General features: G+C 38.7%; 1 protein-coding gene across 10 annotated transcripts in view; it reads right to left on the reverse strand.

Moving 5' to 3' along the window:
- The window catches only part of RASSF8 (Ras association domain family member 8), a 124,122-nt gene that overhangs the window by 99,308 nt on the left and 3,449 nt on the right, over positions 1-21,365 (reverse strand). The window contains exon 1 of one of the 10 annotated variants that reach the window (XM_077774510.1): positions 21,305-21,365. The exons of 8 other annotated variants lie outside the window; for them this stretch is intronic. The gene's annotated coding sequence lies outside the window, so the exon portion shown is untranslated. The remainder of the gene's footprint in view (positions 1-21,304) is intronic. One more of the 10 variants, XM_077774514.1, reaches the window with a different exon arrangement.

Genomic DNA, 21,365 nt, shown 5'->3' on the forward strand with positions numbered 1-21,365 from the left:
GCAACAACCCCTCCCCCCATCAATAGTGAGCCAACGCAAGAAAACAATTTTAAAAAATGAGTTTTCAATAAGTTATAATTTGCTTGCTTTTGAAAAAACAGGTAACAAAACTATACATAGAAATAAGACATAATAAACTCAGGTACATCATACAATCACTTAATGGAGAGAGGGCACCTGTATAATAGAAAGGAAGTTACTCAGAAGAATCCTGCAAGATTTCCAGAACTCCTTCTTTCCTAATTTCCTTGTTCTCCTCATTTAGGCAACAACTTCATTTGTTCTAAGGTATTTTAATGAAGGCACAGGAATGATTAGGTTAGAAAGGTCTTTCCCACCTCATACACAAAGCAGTAGAGTTACTACATTTTGTAGGTGTAGAGTTACTACATTTTGTTAAAATTACTCTTTTTAAACCAAAAATGCTGACCATTTTGTTGTGTATATGTGTCCACTTCTTAAAAAATTTTAAAATAAGTATGTGAACGAAGTCTTCTCTTCTCCCAAAAAGAACGCTGCATATAATTGTATTATAAATGTTACAGCATAATGACCCACCTAACCAAAACAAATAACAACAAAATGTTCACATTTGTGGGTTAAATACCTTGTTAGGACAAACTCATTGCAGACTTCTAAAGACATAGCATATTCACTTAAATCAGTTTTTACCCATGCGGGAAGAGTACTTAGGAAATTTAATGAAAACAAAGAAGTAGACCTAAGGATGAAATCCAGCTTCCTGTACCTAATTTTTTTTAAACCACCACTCTTAATTTTGCCACTGCAAATCTCAGTTTAAGAGTTACTTTCTCCAAAAGACCTTTTCTCATTCCTCCCTCCGTCCTCTAACAATTAAAAGCTGGCCACAGTTTTCCTGTGTCCTGACTCTACCTGCGACACACTTCGACCACAGAAATGAAACCAATGCATGTGTCGTGAGACACCTACCCTACTATTCTTGTAAAAATTCCTCAAGGGTAGGAACTGTCTCTGTGTCCCCATCACCCAATACAGTACAAAGAAAACAAAAACACCCAAACTTTCCTCTATGGCAAAGCTTCAGCATGGAATGGTAGTTAAAATAAATAGTGGTGTGGCCACCTTTGGATGAGAATCCTAGCTCTGCCCCACTCTAGGACCCATGTAAGTTTGGGTAAGTTATTCTGTGCCTGAGTTTTTGTGCAGGTAAAATGGGGGATAAAAATGTGTATAGACTCTATGCGACTCAATATTGCTGGTTATCTCTCTGTTTTTGAGACTTCTCCCCTTCGCTTTCAGAGAAGGCACTGCCCTCACCTTTTCTCTCTGGCTTCGCTTCCTGCCTAGGCCAGCTGTTGTAGCTTCTCACTATTTAATTCTTACTCTACACCTGCTTCTAGGACAAGCTTATCTATTAATTGATCTTCAACTACTATCATATGTGGGAAAGCAGTGTGTAAAATTCAGTAAGCTTTTATCTTTGGGGGATAGTTACAGACCATATAGAGGTTAAATTTAAATTTAGAAAAATATATATGCATGTCACATCCTCACATTTATTCCATACATAATATATTTCAACCTATCGAAAAAATCATCTATATTAAGTTTAGCTACCAAACTGCATCTACCGCATGCTTGAGTGTGTAAATATTTGCACATAGCATTCACCAGACTATAGCCTGTTTTAAGTGTATATATGTATGGGTGGGTGTCAAAACCTTAGCCTTACCTCAGTAATAGAAATCTTTAAGTTTTTAGTCATCATTTTTTCCCAGAAAACTACATCTGAGATTCACTTAAGTCTTTCGGCTGTATAAAGATGATATATATATACAAATAGTCAGTAAACAGATACTATGCACACATGCCTATTCATGCTGCATTAATGTGAGCAAAAATAACATCACCACAATCTCACTCTCCACATTTTCTTAAAACTTCTAGAAGTAAATTAATGTTCCTGCTAACTTCTTTATTTTATTAAACAGAACACACAAATAATAGTGTAACTTCCCTAGATATCTCAAAAGTCTAAGTGTGTTTCAGTATCTGCAATTTACTGTTTGAGCCATTTCAGTATAAAGCCTGTGTTCTGTGACACTTTTTATGTTGGGCAATAACTTTGACAGTAGCAAGAATGCACTGACCAGCATGGAATCAGAAAGCCCATACTTCAGCAGTGGTTGTAAGAGACAAATGCTTTGGGGACACTGCTCATTACCTACCGGATGAATTTTCTTCAGTGTAATCAGCAGCTTGCTAATTATAATTAGTCTGATGAATATTAGAAATAGAATTATATTGGTGAAATTAAAGGATTCAAGTATGTATGGCTTGTTAAAATGTTTTAGAGATACTTCCACTCTTCAGTAAACAAACTGTAAGAATCTGGTGGAGCCTGGAACCACTCATGACAAGAAAAAGACCAAGCACCTCTCCTCTGCCATGCTGCTGTCTGCTTCGAGTAAATGTTCCTTGCAAGGTATATCAGAACACCTAAAAACACAAAGCTGAAGCCTTCATCAGGCTTATAAACCAGGCTGTATTAACAATATTTTGCTACTTGCCAGTGAATGTTTATCTAAAAATTACCTGTATGTGTAGTTTAATCAAAATTTGCTTTCATTATAACCTGGTAGTAAGGTTGTAAGAGACCGAGAATTCCTCACCTGCTTCAAGCTTTTTTGCTAGATACCATTATCTACCTAACCCCCCAAATAAGACACCTAGGAAGGTGGGCGGGACCAAACTGACTGTGGAAGAATGGTGTGAATATCTGTTACATTAGACAACGTAGTCTATGACTTCACTTTGCAAGGACAGTGTGAATGATGCCCAAGCATACCATTCTTACAGGTTTTCTATAATAATCAAATGATGTAAAAGATGTGAAAATGATCAGACAACCACACGGCACCATAATCACATCCAATATTCTGAAGTTAAAGAATACTGGTCTTGTTGTCCTGCCTCCTAAACGTTTGTATAATCTGTGTGCCTGTTTTTAAGGCCCTCATTCTGTTGCTTCTGAACCCCTCCCCACCAAACACATGTACACACACAGGTTTTGGTCTAAGGTGTAAATTTTGGACTGGAAATGAGCAACATTTATTATTTATTAACAATTAATATCATTAATATAATCATGTGTAGTACATATATAGTTAATATAGTATTAAATAAATAATAAATTTAGAAATGAGGGAACATAGAGGTTTGTGACTGCCACTGTAAATGCCTTTATTAGACAGGTGAGGTTACCAGTATGACTTCTGGATATATAAGGCCATTATATTTAGGCCAGTCCCAGTCATTTAAGAGCTTAAAAATAACTTGATTTGACCTCAGAATTGAACAAAATGTTCCAGATCAGCCCAATCAGAAGCTCAGAAGCCTCTGCATATTCAACGAGAATCTATTGTGTTTTTTTTAATAGACTGTTAGAAGAGCTCCATCTTTATTTCCAAGATAGGTCTGAAACTTACTGTCATTACTATAACGCCACCAAATTACATTCACTCAGTGCTGATAAGCAAGTCCTTACTTTTGTCTGTGTTCTGTGCCTTTGCTGTCAGACTTGGGAAAAGCCTCCATCGCCCACACTCCCACAGAGACTGAAGGCCTGGGCCAGCCCGAGGAGTTTCCACCTGATCCTACTAAAAACAGGGAGCCTCGGAGGTCTCAAGACCTAGTCCTGCAGCCTACCACTATGTGACCTTCCCCTGCTGTTCTTCAAGACTGCCCTTCGGAGTATGGTAGGGGCTCCCAGGCTCTACTAATGTCAACACCACCACGTCTCTATAGGAATTCTACAGGTTTAGTACTTGATGTCAGTGGTCCTTAACTATAAAAACTAGTATTTCTGCCAATATTACAGCTGCCTTACAACCTAGATAATCTCAATTATGAGTTTTGAAAGGCCAACTTTGTTGCTTTGGGCACAAAGATAACTGAAAAGGAAGATCCTCATATTTCCTTGTTTTAAAAATACTTTAAGTTGTGCACTTGGTAAGTCATATTGCTTTAAAATGATACAAAATCAATATACTTTGTTAGCTTGCTGAGTATCTGAAAGATGGAAAACAATTTTCCTACTAAATATATGAAATTAAGAATAAAAATTCCAATGATTGAGGTGGATTATTTCCAGAAAAAAATCAAAATGATTAGTTGAATGAAAGAGGCTTACTAAGAAGTTAGGCTGTTCTTATAAAAAAGAATAAATAAGATGATTATAGGCAAACTCCCATATAAGCCAGTTAGTTTCTCCCTGTGTAATGATTACAGATGTAACCCATAATCTTAGCCATTTCAAAATATCACACCCAACAGGGATAAATCCATGCAAGCCTCCTCCCCTGATGCCATAACAACATGGCTGGGGACATGCATTCATGGTAGTCAGATTCACTCAAGTGGAAGGCCATGGTATAATGACTTAACGGAAGGAACCCTGGACCAAACAGGGTCGTAAAGTCACTATTTCTAATTTTATCTTGAACTCTCACCGCTGAATGATCTTGGGCTATTCGTTTAGGTGTTCTAAGTTGATTTCTCTAACTATAAGCTTTCTGATTATTTTCAAAAACTGTTAAGTATCATATTATACAACGGACACAAAAATAGTTGAAAAACTGAACAGTGTGCTGCAAAAACTCTAAGGTAAGGAGAACCAACACCAAGAGATTAGGCTGCTGACTATGATCCTAAGATTCTAAACCAAAACCACAACTTCCTCGGTAATCTGTACAAAATCAGTAGAGTCCCTGTCACATGGTGTCAGGACTAGGCAAATTACACTGGGCTTGTTCTGAACATAGCAAATGAAAAGGAGAACTAGAGACGATGGCATACTGGGTTGGAGACGAAGATCAGTAAAAGACTTGTTCTTAAAAGCTTATTGTCTTGGAATAAAATTCAAATTCCTCAGTGCAGTATATAAGACCCCCACACCTGGCACCAGCCACAAAGCCCCATTGCTCTCCACTCTCAGCAATATACTCCAGATTGAGTGACTCTAGACATCATGCTATCTCCCAACCACACTCTGCACATCTATCTTCTGGGTTAGCCTCCACCATGGTCCTCAGTCTGGGGTAGCCTCTTTCCAGTTTCCCAATCACCTTGCCCCACAGTTACACCTTGTCCACCAGTCATATTTCTTTTGGTCTTTCCAGTCCTTCATTATACTGTCGTCATCTTCTTCTTCTTTTGAGAAAGAGAGAGAGAAAGAGAGAGAGAGAGAGAAGAAGGAGGAGGAGGAGGAGGAGGAGAAGGAGGAGAAAGGAAGGAAAGAAGGAAAAAGGAAAGAAGAAAGGAAGAGAGGGAGGGAATCTCAAGCAGGCTCCATACTCAGCCTGAAGTCCACTGCAGGGCCAATCCCATGACCCTGAGATCATGACCCAAGCGGAAATCAGGAGTTGGACACTTAACCAGCTGAGCTACTCAGGCACCCTGATTACACGGCCTTCTAAATAGATTTCTCTGTTTCCCATAGTTCTAAGTAACAAGTCCATCCTCCTTTCCTTTGCTTTTATTTCTATAATAGGACTTTTGAAAATTCAAGTTTTGCTTCGCTAACTAGACTGTAAGCTTCTTGAAAGGCAGGGGCCATTTCTGATCCTTGTAATACCATTCACCACAAGTGTAATTCATTCAACATAACGTGCTTTATAAATGTTTGTAGAGTATTCACAAGGTAATCTGAATATCCTGTACTAAAAGACAGGTACTCTTAGAGCGGTACTCTAAGCCCCAGCTAATTCTAAAGCAATCTTGAAACTTCTTCCTAATGTAATATCCAAATAAGTAGAAATCTTAATTCAGAACAGAAATAGAAAAACTGTTTCTCATAACCAAACAGAAACCTAAACAAACTTTAGGACAACGTGCTATCCTTCCCCAACCCCTGGGTTGCAGGGTGGTGCAGGGGTGGGAGAATCCCCACCTCAGCTTTGCCATTCCCCCACTCCATTGCACACATCTAACTTTAAGAAATATCAAAACTATTTGTACTTCTCCCACAGATCATGTTTTCCCTTGTGTACTGTTCTCAGGGGCTATCATTCCATCTATACGGAGTATCCTCCTAGAAAATGCCTTTCATTTTCAAGTCTTCACTCAAGAGCAAATTTTCCTCTTAAACTTTCCCTAATTCCTTTAGGCAGACTCACGAACATCTTTCCAGAAACACTCCCAATCCCAACTTAAGAACCCACATCTTCATTTTATCTGTTACCACATTCTAAAAATTATTTCTTTAAATACCTGGCCCAGATACAAACTATCTAGAAGACAAGACTGGTTCTCTTTCTGCATATCCAGTGGTAGGCACTCAATAGATACTATATGAATGGATCAAAACTGAGCAAAGGCACTGCCCAATCTACCAACATCATTTATCTACAAATAGCGAAACTTCCAGGTATCGGGATCAGAACCTAGTGCGCACCTATCCCTACATTTGGAGGAGGCAGACAAACTCAGATTGCATTCCCAGAAGTTTTCACTGCACCTGAGTATTACTCTCATAGAAACAATGCCATCCATGAATACAGTTCCAGGCTGACCCATCAAGGCCTATTTTATTTGTAGGATCTAAAATAGTTAAAACTAGTGATTTTAGGACTCTCAAAACTAGAAAACACGTAAAAAAAAAAAAAACTAGAAAACACGTTAGTAAAAGATACTTGCCTGTTCTGTAGACCTTTGTGGGCTAGACTAAAATCTTAGTCCTCCTTTTTAGTGCCAATACCCCTGGAAAAAGATAATCTAAGTTTCAAATCACTGTGAACTTCTATAATATACATTTTAAATCAGAGGTTCCCTTTAAACAGCGTTCTCTTTGTAGATTAGACATGGTACTTCTCATGTATCAGTGGCTTTCTTTCTTCCTTCTTCCTTTTTCTTTGTATTTTTACCTCCTCCACTTGTATAATAAATAAGAATCACCTTAATTGTAGTCCAAATAAAACACAATCTTCTGGAGGAAAAACTTACACACTATATTCACATTTATGCTCCAACCTCAGCTGGGCCCTAAACATTGCCGCATTCTTCCTGCATTCCCCCTTAGGCCCCCTAGCTCCCTGAATACTTAAGGGCTGCCTGCCCCAAAGCTTCTCTGCTTGGTGCAAACTAATACCTCAAAGTCATGTGCTTTCACTTACAAATAACTCTCAGCCCTCACTTCATAGAAAATATGGGAACTGGACATGAGTTCCCTCCCTGCACGTCCAACCTCTCTAACTCCAATTTTTCAATGAAGGACCTCACCACCTAGCAGACTCACAGACTTATGATCTCAAGCTAATCCTTATGCCTAGTTTATAAAGAAGATATCGTCCCACCTAGCTGACCAATGGATGAGCAAATTGAGGAACAAAGAATTAAAGAGTGTGTCCACAGTCTGATGACTACTAAATGACAAAACAGGATCTCATTCTCTTGATGCTGAGCTCCTATTGCAGTGCACCACTTCTGTTTCTACACAGCCACAACTTATTTTCCCAATTCTCCTTCATATGTTCCATGGTCTAGCTGAATTGGGTAACTGAATGTATTCAGGCACAACAGACTTTACTTTGCATCTTTGAAAAAACAAATGTAATATTTTTCTGATTGTAAATTCATGATTATAGCAAATTTTGGGGAAGTCATCCATAATAAATAATGAGCATGAACAACTTAGAAAACTATACACAATATGAGTGAATCACACATGTTGAGTGTGAGCAATTAAGACACAAAAGAGTACATGTTGTATCATTCCATTTCTGTAAGGTACAAAACCAGTCAAAACTCTGGAATGTCACTAAAAGTTAAGAGCACAGGGGGCCTGTGGGAATGCTGATAATGTTCTATTTCTTAATCTGGGCACTTGTTGCATGGGCATATTCAGTGTGTGAAAACTCAATGAAATGTATATTTATGATATGTATTGTGTATATGTAATACACACACATAGATAATATACTTGAAGTCAGATGCAGTGTATATATTTTGGTGTATTTTCTTCCTGGTGCTTTTCTTCCTACTGGATGCCTGTTTTTTTTTTTTGTTTTTTGTTTTTTTTTAAGTTTTGTATATATGTTTATATTCTGATATTTTACCTAACAAAACAGCATATGCATTTACCCAAATTACTAGAAATTATTTATAAAGATTTTTAATGGCTATCTAACAGTCATTCTTGAAATTGTGCCATCATTTATTTAATCAGTGCCCTGTAATCAAATATTTAGACGTTTCCAATCATTATAAAATTGACATAGTAAATGCTTCTACCCATTAAGTCATTTAGCCACTCTCTCCTCATACTTTGCTTAATATATTATATAACATACTCTATAATATGTAATTATTTATGTATTTAATGAATCCTCATTGCTCAATAAGCTTCCACAGACTACATCTCCTCTCCTCATATCATCTACAAAATCTTACTCTTGACCATGGTCGTTGCTATTTGTTGAAGTGTTTTCAAAAGCCAAGTAAAATAAATATCCATTTCTACCAACCCAAATTTCAGTATCACCTCAGTCATCCATGCAACATGAATGGTTTAGTCGTCTATATTTTAAAGTCTTTGTTTAGTCTATACAACTAAGTACTTAGAGGAAGTTTAGCATGGTTCTCCTTCAGGGTATAAACACTAGCTAGCAAATGAATTCATTCAACAACTAACAGTGCCATGTTCTAAGAACCCAAGGAGAATCAAACAAGTTTCTTCCATTAAAGAGCTTATAGTTGGTGGATAATTAAATAGGGATCCCACTTTCAAGGAGACCAACAATCTAACAGGAAAGGTGACATGAAACACATCCTGACTTCCCTACTCCTGAGCTTTCATATCAAAACTGCCAAGATGGGGACATATATTGGCTCCAGAGCCAAACTCTGAAAACTCTGCCTTGGGTGGGCACTTTCCTGTTCATTAGCCTGTGATTAATGTGTTTGCTGTATTTAAAATATATTTTAAATTATTATACAAATATTATTAACCCTATCATTTATCTCATGATGAAAAGCTATAGTACGTGTCTAATGTGCTAATAAAAAAGACACAAAATTATGGCAGAAACAAAAGGAGAGCTAATAAAAATAACTGAGAGTGGTGAAAAATATTTTTCTTTTTTTGTCCTTTTGCATATGTAACCCTGAAGGGTAAAAGATGAACGGGGCTGAAGGTGAAACAGGCTAATGTATACCTATTACCTTAGCAGTAATCATCAGCCAGAACAAAGACAGATACAGGAGGATCAGTGTTAAAGATGGAAACTTGGCCCAATGTTACCTCAGAAGGCCAGGAAATTGTTCTAGAACAGAAAGGCTGAGCACAGCCAAAACTGAACCTACCCAGGCTCCTATAATTCAAGAGGTAAGGAGTGAAGTTGGACTCCAAGGGCTACTAACGGGCTCCCCAGGGCTACAAAGAGACCATAAAGGACCCATCTGCCTCAAGAGATTTTTAATGTAGACAAAGCTGCTCCACTTTAGAAAAAGATGCCCCACTGAACATCCAGCAGCAAGGGCATAACTGGTTATAAAGCTTCAAAGAACCAACTTACACCCCTTGAACTGCACTGGGGGACTGTAAGCTTAAAGTCTTCTTAGTCACTTTGAACCTGTGAACAAATGAGCTTAAGAAGAGCCTCTTAGAAGCTCATCTGTTTGAAAGAGAGAGCTTCTGAAATTATAGCACAGAGAAAGAAGAGAAATATGCATGCATGTGGTATATAAAGAAGGCTAGGTAGACTTCTGAGTAAGCACTTCCTTCAGGAACAGAGGATAGCCAGGTTTGCTTTTAAAGCCATAGATTATGGGTAAGAAAGTGACTGGACCATTTTTTCATGTGGTCAAATAATATATTTAGATGTTACAGCATCAATGCATAAAAGAGCTTATTAATTTAGTCCTGCTAGCACAGAAGGACAGGTAAGGTATGAGAGCTGGTGGGCAGCCAAGCAGGAAGGCAGGACAGCCTCCTGGACAGCCCAAGACAGGGAACTATTGCCAAATTTCAGAAGTCCCCTATGCAACCCTACAGGCATTGACAGAGCTGAGTTTTTAGCAAGTTGGTGACACAGTGAGATTTCTGTATCCAAGCGGTCATCTGCTGCCATGTGGAAGATGGGTCTCAGGTGGGAAGACCAGTGAAGTGGCAACAATCTAAATCAGAGATGCTAAATTAGAGTAGTGAATGAAGGGGAAATGGAAAAAAATTTGTCAGCTGTCCAGGAGGTAAAAGCAGAACTAGATAAATTAGTCAAGATGAAGTGGCACAAAAAAGGCAAGATTAAGAATAAGGTGGTTGATGGCACCACAAACCAAGGTGGGAAATACAGGAAGAAGTTAGAAGACCTGTTGATCTTGAGGAACTGTTGAATGGTTCAGCAGAGAAGAGTCTAGATGTCAGAGCACAGAACATTATAGGAACAGATTTGTAAGTTCACCACCATACAGGCTGGAATAAAAACAAGTGGGTAAGACCACCCATAATAGGAATTCTTGCATTTTGAGGATATACACTCTTTTGAGAACTTGATAAAAATTCTCACCACTACCCCCTCACCAAAATGAATATAAACAAACATTTTGGAAAAAATGCTTGGCAGCTTATAGGCCCCCTGCTACTCACACAGGGTCACAGGTTAGGAAATCATAGGCCAGGGGACAGGGAGGAGAAGTGGAAAGAAGGTCTAAAGCAGCATTTGTTTACAAGGATGCTACTGGCAAATTGCAGAGGACATGTCTTCACCGTGCATGTTGCTCAGCACCCAATGAACACAAGAAATACCCACAACCTAGTCTCTGGGACAGCCACAAAAGGCCCCCATATGTTTCCAAACACTACTATCCTTTTTGAGAACCCCTGGTCATAAGGGATAAGAGGAAGGAACAAAGAAAACTGAGCCAGAAAGATCAGAGATGGGAGGAACAGCAGATCTGTTCCTGAGCAAAGAAGTCGTCTTATTTCCAAAATACACCCACAATGTGACCCTTCTCCACCTTCACTACTAGCACCTCAACTAAGCCATTCCTTGCATGAATTACTGCAATCATTTCCTAATTGGTTTTCTTTCTTTTCTTTTCCTCTCTCCCTCCCTTACTTCCTTTCTACTGAATCAACATGCTGTATATTACATCTCTAGGTCTTACGTATCAAATAAGCACAAGTTATACCTTTTGACCCCCTCAACAATTCAATAACCCCTACTCCTCACCTTTGTCAACCACCAATATGTGCCCAATCTATGAGTTGGGTGGTTCTTCTTCTTTAGATTATGCATATAAGTGAGATCATCCAATATTTGTCTTTCTCTGGTTATTTCACTTAGCATAATGCTTTCAATGTCTGTCCATGTTGTCACAAATGGCAAAACTTCCTTTTTTCAGGCTGAATCATATTCCACATGCTACATTTTCTTTATCCATCCATCAACTAATAAACACTTAGGTTGTTTCCATGTTTTGGCTTTCTGCTTCCATTCTTAATTCCTCTTGACAAGCCCTTTCCACATAAAAGCACAGTGAGCCTTTTCCATTTTACTAATCTTATTTAACAAGCATTTTTATAATACTATCTGCCATGCATTCTTTGTTCTTTACAAATATTAACTCATTTCATCCTCATAACAACACTGTGAAATAGAGATCATTTGCATTCCCATTTTACCAATGGGGCACAGAGAAGCTACAGAGCTGCTACAAGGTCACAAAGCCAGTTAACTTTAGGGCTGGGATTTTTTTTTTTTTTTTACAAATANCCTTGAGTTTATTTTTGTGTACGGTGTGAGAAATTGATCTAGTTTCATTCTTCTGCATGTTGCTGTCCAGTTCTCCCAACACCATCTGTTAAAGAGGCTGTCTTTTTTCCATTGGATATTCTTTCCTGCTTTGTCAAATATCAGTTGGCTGTATACTTTTGGGTCCACTTCTGAGTTTTCAATTCTGTTCCATTGGTCTATGTGTCTGTTTTTGTGCCAATACCATACTGTCTTGATGATGACAGCTTTGTAGTAGAGGTTAAAGTCTGGGATGGTGATACCTCCCGTTTTGGTTTTATTTTTCAGTATTACTTTGGCTATTCGGGGTCTTTAAGGCTGGAATTTTAACTTGAGCATCTGCTTGACGGTTCAGGCTCTCACCTACTACTCCATGTTACTCTCCAATTCATTCATTCCTCTGTGCAAGATCCCTAACTGTCTTCTCACTCAAGAGTAAAAACCAAGATCCTTGTCACAGCCAATAAAGGCCTGGTATATGGGCCCCATTACCTCCTCTACCTCATCTCCTGCTACTGTCCCATGTCCCCCCACCCGCCCCCACTCCCAGCCTCACTGATCTGGCAGCTCTGGTATGGACACAACTGTATGCACCTGCTTCAGTGCCTAGACACTCAATGTCTTCTCTACGTGGAGTGCTCTTCCTCCATACAGGTGCAGAGTTACTTCCTTCACTTCATTAAATTTTCTACTCAAATATGTTCTCATGAGTGAGGACTTCCTGCCCATCCAATATCATATAACACTTCCACTACCACCCCCAGCATTTTCAATTTCTCCAACTTGTTATGTTTTTTCCTCTGATGCGTCTATCATCATACAAAGAATGTAAAATTACTCATTATCTAACTTCCTTCAGTAGAGTGCACTTTCTATGAGAGTAGTTTTGTGTGTTTTGTTCTCTGTTACAGCTCCCTGCATGGAAGGTCATGCAGTTCATTTCTGAATAAATAAATGAACAAAGAAAGAGCCTTGACAAGGAAGTCAAGAAGGAGAAGTCTGAAGACAGAGGAAGATGGCTCAATGGTGCAAACATGCTACAAAAAGCTTCTGTTATATTAGATATAAGAAGTTTCCACTGATGTTGGCAATTAGGAAATTGGTGTCTCTGGCAAGAAATGTTTCTAAGAAATGGTACCTGGCTAGGAAATAAGTAGTAGAAACACTAAGCACAGATAACTCCTGAAAGAAGCTGGCTTAGAAAGGAGACAGAAGGAGTAGATAGAAGGAGTAGCAGTGTCAAAGAGACTTGAGCATATACTTTCCAGGAAAAAAGTAAGGAGAGAAGGAAAGAGGAGACTGATATCCAATACAGAGAGGATTACTAATGGAGAATAGCCTAGAAGACAGCCAACTCCAGACTGTAAGGGATGAGGAAGATCTCACCCACATTAACTAGCAAACACTGTTCTCTCCTCAGACCACTGGCCTGGACAGACTGTGGAGCATCTGTCCCCTCTAAAGAGCTACAGTAAGGAAACAGGAAATTTTATTAAATGTGACAAAAACACACTCATTGTCCAGTATTAGGATTTAGTTGCTTTTCCTTTAATTTGTGTTATCCAGCTATGAATGTCAACTGATATAATAAAAAGAGATATAATGGACAACTCATTTCCTACAAAGATGTAAACAATTCAGTAAAGAAAGAACAGTCTTTTTAACAGATAGTGGTGGAATATCTGTTAAATATAAAAAAAAAATTTAACTCAATAGACCAAACACCTTAACACCTTGCCAAAGACATAGATATGGCAAATAAGTATATAATGAGATGCCCCACATCGTATGTCTTCAGGGAAATATAAGTTAAAACAACAATGCAATATTAGAATGGCCAAAATACAAAACACTGACAACACGAAATGCTGTTAAGGATGTGGAAGAGCAGGAACTCTCGTTCATTGCAGGTGGGAACACAAAATGGCACACCACCTTGGAAGTGTGACGATTTCTTATAAAACCAAACATACTCTTACCACAAGACCCTGAAATTGTGTTACTTTGTATTTATCCAAAGGAGTTGAAAACTATGACCACACAGAAACCTGCGCATGGATACTTTTTGCAGCTTTATTTATAATTGCCAAAAGCTGGACAAAGATATGTCTGTCAGTAGGTGAACAGATAAACAGACTGTGGTACATCTAGATAATGGAGTATTATTGGGGGCTAAAACAAGCTATCAAAATATGAAAAGACAGGGAGAAAACATAAACGTATATTAGTAAATGAAAGGGCCTATCTGAAAAGGCTACATGACATTCAGGAAAAGGGAAAACTATGGAGACAGTGAAAAGATTATAGTGGTTTCCAGGGATTGGGAGAGGGAGAAATAAATAGGCAGAGCACAGAGGATTTTTAGAGCAGCGCAACTACTCTGTGTGATGCTGTAATGATGGATATGTGTCATTACACATTTTCCTGACCACACAGCACTTAGAACACTGAGAGTGAACCCTAATGTAACCCATGGAGTTTGGGTTATAATGATGTGTCAATATAGGTTCAACTGCAACAAATGTACCACTCTAGATGGGAATATTATAATGGAGAAGGCTATGCATGTGTGGGGGACAGGGAATACACGAGAAATCTCTGTACCTTCTGCTCAGCTTTGTTGTGAACCTACAATTGCTCTAAAAAAATAAAGTCTATTTTAAAAAGATAACTTAAAATAGATCATATGCATCAATTTAAAACCTAAAACTATGAAACTTCTAGAAGAAAACCAGAAAACTTTTAGAAGAATATCTATGTGACCTTAGCTTAGGCAAAGGTTCTTAACAAGGACCCCAAAAGCACAATGGATAAGAGAACGAAACCATAAGCTGGACTTCATCAAAATCAAAAACCTCTTCTCTTTAAAAGTCACTATGAAAATGAAAGTACAAGCCATAAAGTGGGAGAAAATCTTTGCAAAACATGTTCAGGTGAAGGACTTTTCAAATTACACAAAGACCTCTCAAAATCCAACAATTAAAAAAACAATCAGCCCAATAAAAATGTGGGCAAAACACTTGAACAAACACTTCAGCAATGAAGATATAAACATAGCAAAAAATACATTAAAAGATGCTCAACAGCACTGGTCATTAGGGAAATGCAAATTAATTAAAAATTAATACCGGTGATGTCTAAAATTTAGAAAGACTAATCACAGTAAGTGATGGCAAGGAAGTGAAGGAACTAGCAGGCTTATACACTGCTGGTAGGAAAATAAAATGGTCTGATCACTCTGGAAAACAGTTTGGCAGTTTCTGAAAAAGCTAACCATATATGTCTATCATGACCCTGCCATTCTACTCCTAGGTACTTACCCAAGATTAATGAAAACATATGCCCATACAAAGATTATATGCAAATATTCACAGCAGCTTTGTTTGTAATAGCCAAAAATTAGAAATAGCCCAAATGTCCATCAATAGGTCCATACATAAATTGTTGTATATCCATACAATGGAACATGATTCAGCAATGAGAAGAAATAAACTATTGCTGCATACATCAACATGAATGCATTTCCAAATAATTACTCTCAGTGATGACAGAAGCCAGATCAAAAAAGAGTACATTACATGATTCATTAATTTAAATTCTGGAAAATGCAAACTAGTCTGCAGAGACAGAAGCAAAGCTGTGCTTTGGAGGGGAGGGGATGAAGGACAGGGGAAAAGACCTCAACTGGGAATGGGGAATTTGGGGAGGATGATGTATACGTTCACTATCTTGACTGTGGTGGTGATTTCATATTTATGTATGTAGGTCAAAGCTTATCAAATTGTACACTTAAATGTGTACAGTTCATTGCAGGTTACTAAGCTGTTTACCTCAGCTTAGCTCAGTAAAGAGGTTTTTAAAAAAAAGCGATATAAAAGAAGGAAGTCATTGCATACAAAAAGAAAATAAGGAAAATGTAGCACAAATAAACTACTTTAGATTTCTTGACATCCAATGGCATCAAGTATTAGAACTTGCTTCAGAAATAGCCAAATTTTACCTTAAACACTACAAATTATTCTCAACTTATCTTTTAGTGGTATTTCTACAGTAGGGTTTCAGAAACTATAAATCTATTCAAATACTTTAAGCATAAATTAGAGTGATATATTACTTTTCTGTCCAATACCAATCCATGAAGAAAACTCTAATTTTTCCAATGTATGTGCTACTTTCTGAAGAATAATTTAATTTTAGGTGATATTCCAATAATAAAGTTACTATATTTAAGGATAAACATGATTTAGCCAGAAGCCAATGACCATTATCAAGTGACAAGAAATATCATGCACATGAATAAAAACTGGTAGAAAAGTATTCTCCTCTTGTTACAACCTGTGCTCATATCAGGGATTGCTTATCAAAACAGTTAAAACATACGCTACTGAGTAAGAAAACATTTTTCTTAATGCATAAAACTTGACAGCATTGGAGTTAATTGTAATGAGCTTTGTGATATATTTGAATGTGACAAAAAAAATTGCCAAAAATAAGTCTTGTAAATCCAATAGCAAGGCTGTGAAATAAATAGGTAATAGATATTATTGGTGCTATAAAGCTTCAGGCAACTCATTCAAGGTCACCCAAAGTACCCAGTAAGCCTGTATACAGAAGGGGAAAAAATAACTAGGGCTCTCAATCATAACTTTTTTCTCCTCCAAAGTGGTAGCTACTCATGGTGCAAATGTCCTGGAGCAGAGACCTATAAAGGGCATCCCCCTTCTGGCCCCATGTCCAATATTTTTATATGAGTAAGTTCAGCTCTAAATAAATAAAAAGGTAAGGTAATGGGTTGAGCTAGAGAGGGCTTCACTATCTTGCCACGCCTTCCTACCTAGAAAATAAAGGGTATGGAAATGGAGGAACAACAAAAACAATTTCCTCCAGTGAAGCAAATGTATGAAAAAAGGTTATGGTTCCTTTTTATGACTCCGACTGGGTGAACCACTCACTGTTCTTTTGTGAGAGCACTTAGCCTACAGGTTGGCATATATTAGGGACTTAAAAATGCTGCTTTAATCTCCCTTACTTTCCCAACCCAAGGGCATCCAGCTTCTTGCCGACAAAAACTCAGAGTCCAGACCACTGATGAGGTATAACATTTAGAAGAAACCCAGAAGTTAAGTGCAAACAAATAAATCATGAAAAAACTAGAATCAACTCCTAGATTCTCTGTATACTTTATGACCAACACAATACAAAACTAAAAAGGAACTGGATTTATACTTTAAGGGTCAAAGGAAAATTCTAAAAGGAAATTCAAGTCCTAAGAAACAACTCAGAAGAAAATGTGGGTGATTACTTAAGAATTAAAGAGCAGAAACATTAATACTAAGGACATAAGCACTTTAGAGCTATAGTGCATCAAACTAGTAATTTGTAAAGAGCAACCACGTGACAAAAATACTGGAAGCTTTAAGCCTTCCTTGGCCTTGGAAAGTCATGAGACTTTTTTGGCTAAAAGAAGGAATACTTTAGTGTGAGAAGGAAAAAGAATTCACAGACCTCTAGGTGGCTCCAATTTTTAAACAACTACTCTGCTACCTTAACTAAATGTTCAAATGATTTGTAGTTATTTAGGCAAGTCATATCAACAGCTAGAAAGTACTAAACATCCTTAGAACTAGAATTCTCATTTTTCTACTAGTTTTCTCTACCTTCTTTTGAAGTCTGACACTGAGCAAGCAAGAGCTGCTAACATATTATCCTATGACATGTGTGAAATAATATGACAAAGTTTTTCTTTCTTTCAGTAATCCTGATGAAAAAAAAGCATAATTACTTTAATGATGTACTTAGAAAAAGGATTATCTACAACAGAAAATCACAAGGGTAACACTAATTAAAAGGTGTCTCAATTTATTATTATGAATTTTCCACATAGCCCAAATGCATTAATTTTACCTGATATCTGCAAAGGCTGTTTCAAATTATACATTAACACCAGCAAGGAAGGAACACAGGAGAGTGCCAGTCTGGCTTTTCTGTTATGAAAAGCAGAATGAACAGCGACAAAGAAGGCAACCAAGACACAAATATAAAACTGATATTACTATCTTATTAATTATAACAAGAGCCTTTTATTGAGCACCTACTAACTGTACCAGGCACTAAGTATAGATTGGTGAATAAACCGGGTATTACTTCTGCCCTTGAGGGTAAGAAAGAAACATTAAGTCGTTAAATAATATATATAAGTTAAGATAAACATAAAAAAGGAAAGATGATTGTGCTAGGAGGGAAAAATAAAGAATTTCTAAATGACATGATGATAAGGACAGGGTCTTTTCAGAGAAGACATTTATACAGAGGATATTTGAATCCGTATCCAAGGATGAGAAATTACTCAAGGAGATGGTTCTAAATTAGAAAGACCAATAGTATGAGCAAGACCCCTGATGTCAGCCTGCTGGAGAACTGGACAATGTGGCTAGCAAGAGATGAAGATGGCAGGGACAGTGGCCAAATCATGCAGGGCTTTATAGGTATGTTGAAGATCTCATATCTTATCTGGAGAAATAAATGTACTTCCTTAGAGCATTGAAGACTTTAAATAGCAAGTGACTTTTTTTTTGTTTTTCTTTTTAGGCTGCTGGTAGGAAAAAGACTGGAAGGGGTACAGAGTATGTGCAGAAGGCAGTGGGGAAAGATAACGGTGGTCTCACGTGGAATGGAAGCATAGTGGAGACTGAAAATCAGATTTGAGAGAGATTCTTCCAGAAAAGTAGATAAAGGCTTTGTGACAAACTGGTTGGGGGTGAAGGGGGCTGAGGGGGGAGCTGAGATAGAACATTAGTGAGAATGAAGGTTAAATTCCAGCCTTCTGGCCTGAGCCACTTGTTGGCCGGAGGAAATGAAAACCAGAGGAGGAATAGGTTGAAAGTTTGGGTAATCAAGTGCTCAGTTCTCGAGAAGTGTGAGACTGTCATGTATTGGCTGAGACGTATCAGACACTATGTTAGCTCTCCTACTTGTCACAGCATTCCTTTTAGGAGCAGTATCCCCATTCTACAGAAAGCAAACAGTAGATCATGAGGTTGAAGTAGCATGGCCAAGTTCAATCAGTTCAAAGTGACAAAGTCACTTGCTACTCAAGTCTGGTTGACTGGCTGTCGGGTAAGCATTCTTTCCACTACACACAGTTTTTGGGAACTATGTCTACGCTTTGCATTTTGAAATCTACTTAGGGTTGGATCAAGCTAGCACCCAAAGAGAGTAAACAGGCGATATGTTATATTTTAAATCCAAGTTCTCTGATTTATGATGCATAATGTTTTCCTATCCCCTCTCCACTTTCCCCTTAGGAGTTTTGCAATGTTTTGAACACCAGCAAGATACCTAGGACCTTAATATTTTACAATAAAAGAGCAAAGTCACTATGCCAGGAATCAACCATAATGAAAAGAGCAACACCACCCATCAGTGAACAATATTTTTACTCTCTAGCCATACATGCATCAGTGTAAGATAGATCAACTGAGTAAGAAATTCTGAAAAACTATTTCTCAAAATGGCTAAACCATTCAAGTAAAAAATTAATGCAAGCCACCGGGTACAAAAGGCTATAAAAGCGAAGCATTGAGATCCCCATTAAAAAAATGAAAGACTTAAAAAAAAAATAACCCAGAATATTAGGCAAAGAGAAATGATACCCTAACTATAGAATTTAAAATCTGCAATTCCCAAATATCTCAATCAAATGCCAATTTCAGTAAACGTGCATGCTAAAAACCTAAACATTCTTCTTTTTAACTGCTTTTCTCTGCAGCACACTGACACTTTAGCAAACTGAAATGCCTTTCCTATCTGCACAGTCTCATGATTCTCTCCCTCTCTGGGCTGATGTCCCCCTCAGCTACTGAAGCCAGAAATTAGGCTTGATTAATGAACCTAGAAAGAACTCAACGCATTACTAACAACTGTGTCTATTACTGAAAACACCAGCTTGAGGCTCTTAATAGGAGAGAAAATGAGGAAGGGGGAGATTTTTGAAAGGTTTTATCAACTACATTACGAATTCTATTTTGTTGGGTCTGATCCTTCAACAGAATAATCACATCGCATTCAGTCTTCTTAAAGTCAGGTATGGTCACAGGTAATTTTCATGGTTTTGGGAGAGTTCCCCCAAGGAGAGAAGTAAAAAGTAGCATTGATATGCCCACTAAAAGATAAATACACAAACCACCCTCCAAAATAATAGTACTACTGTGTCCTTCGTCCTGATTCTTGTGTCCACCTGCACCTCTCCCTGCAGAGATCTAGCTGGCATTCACTACTGCCTCACCCAGGCAAGGACGGGATGCTGAAAATCCATTAAGAAAGCTTCCCATTCTCTAGTCCTTCATAACAGGATCGCCAACTGCTGGCAACCGAAAGATGAGGAAGGGAGGAAGGAAGGAAGGAAAGACGGAAGGGAAAAATAGAACAGAAAGAAAAAACAAAAACAAAACTACCTGAGGCCTTCTACCAGAATGAGTGGTTAATCCAATCGGCAGAAAAGCAGAGATCTACACATAGTTAAAGACCCTTTCTAGTGACACAACAGATCTAACGAAGAATTGCTGAGCCACATCACACTGGAAAATCTGTAAATGTTCCTCCTCGCTGTTACCGGGCTGGAAGAATTCTTTTTAATGCAATGCTGTAACGTACTGACACAGCTAACCTGATGGGTTTCACAGCTATGAAATGTGCCCTGCATCTATTTCCCTTCTGAGTCCCTAAAGACCAGGGGCAATACTGACCCGTAATTACATCCAACGCTTGCTTTGCTCAAGATGCCATTTGATGCTGAAAAACTAGTGGTTTAGCAACACCAGGCGGCTCCAGGATGCTAAAATAACAACGCAACACTCGATTACGAACCCAGGTAGTCGCTTGTACGCGCTAGTGCGGCACAAGGAGCCACATTCAAATCTCACGTCCCTTCAGGTCGACGCTTATTAAGCTTCCTGCTATGAAGCCTCGCAAAGTTTCCAGTCTGCAAAACGGAATGACTCTGAAAGTCCCTTCGTCTAGGACTCGCCTCCCCAGACGGGTTGGCGGCAAGGGGAAACAGGGACGGAGGATGGTTGAGCGTTCAAACACAATTTTAAAACCTAAAAACCCAATCTTGTTTTCAGAGGAGAAAGTAAGCGTTCACCACACCGCCACCCGGCAGGCGAGCATCCGATTTCTCCATTCGGAGAGAAAAACGTTCAAGAAGCCAGACATACGTTTCCCTGCCCAACGAAAGTGGCCTCTAAACTCCCCTGCCAAGGACACTGGGAGGAAACAGAGGAGCAGGACGCAGCCTGTACTTCTCAGAGGCGCGTGTGCGAGGCGGGCAGAACGCGCAACGGCGAACACCCCACGGGAAAAGGTGAACCGGAGGAACCGGGAGCCCGTGGCTGGAGGGCAGAGCCCGCGAAGAACCCCGAGGTGCAGACGGAAGGGTGAGGGGGCGGGGAAGGGGGAGCGCGAGGCTCCAGGAGGAGGGAGGGGTCCCAGACGTTGCCCAGAAATCACGGCCGCCGAGTAAAGTTAATACTTACTCAGTTTCGCAACTGCGCCGCCCCCGCAGGCCGCCCGCCCCGGCCGGCCGGGGCGCCGAGG

Source organism: Crocuta crocuta, unplaced genomic scaffold (assembly GCF_008692635.1).
Source record: "Crocuta crocuta isolate KB4526 unplaced genomic scaffold, BGI_CrCroc_1.0 scaffold176, whole genome shotgun sequence".
In the NCBI taxonomy this organism is placed as follows: domain Eukaryota; kingdom Metazoa; phylum Chordata; class Mammalia; order Carnivora; family Hyaenidae; genus Crocuta; species Crocuta crocuta.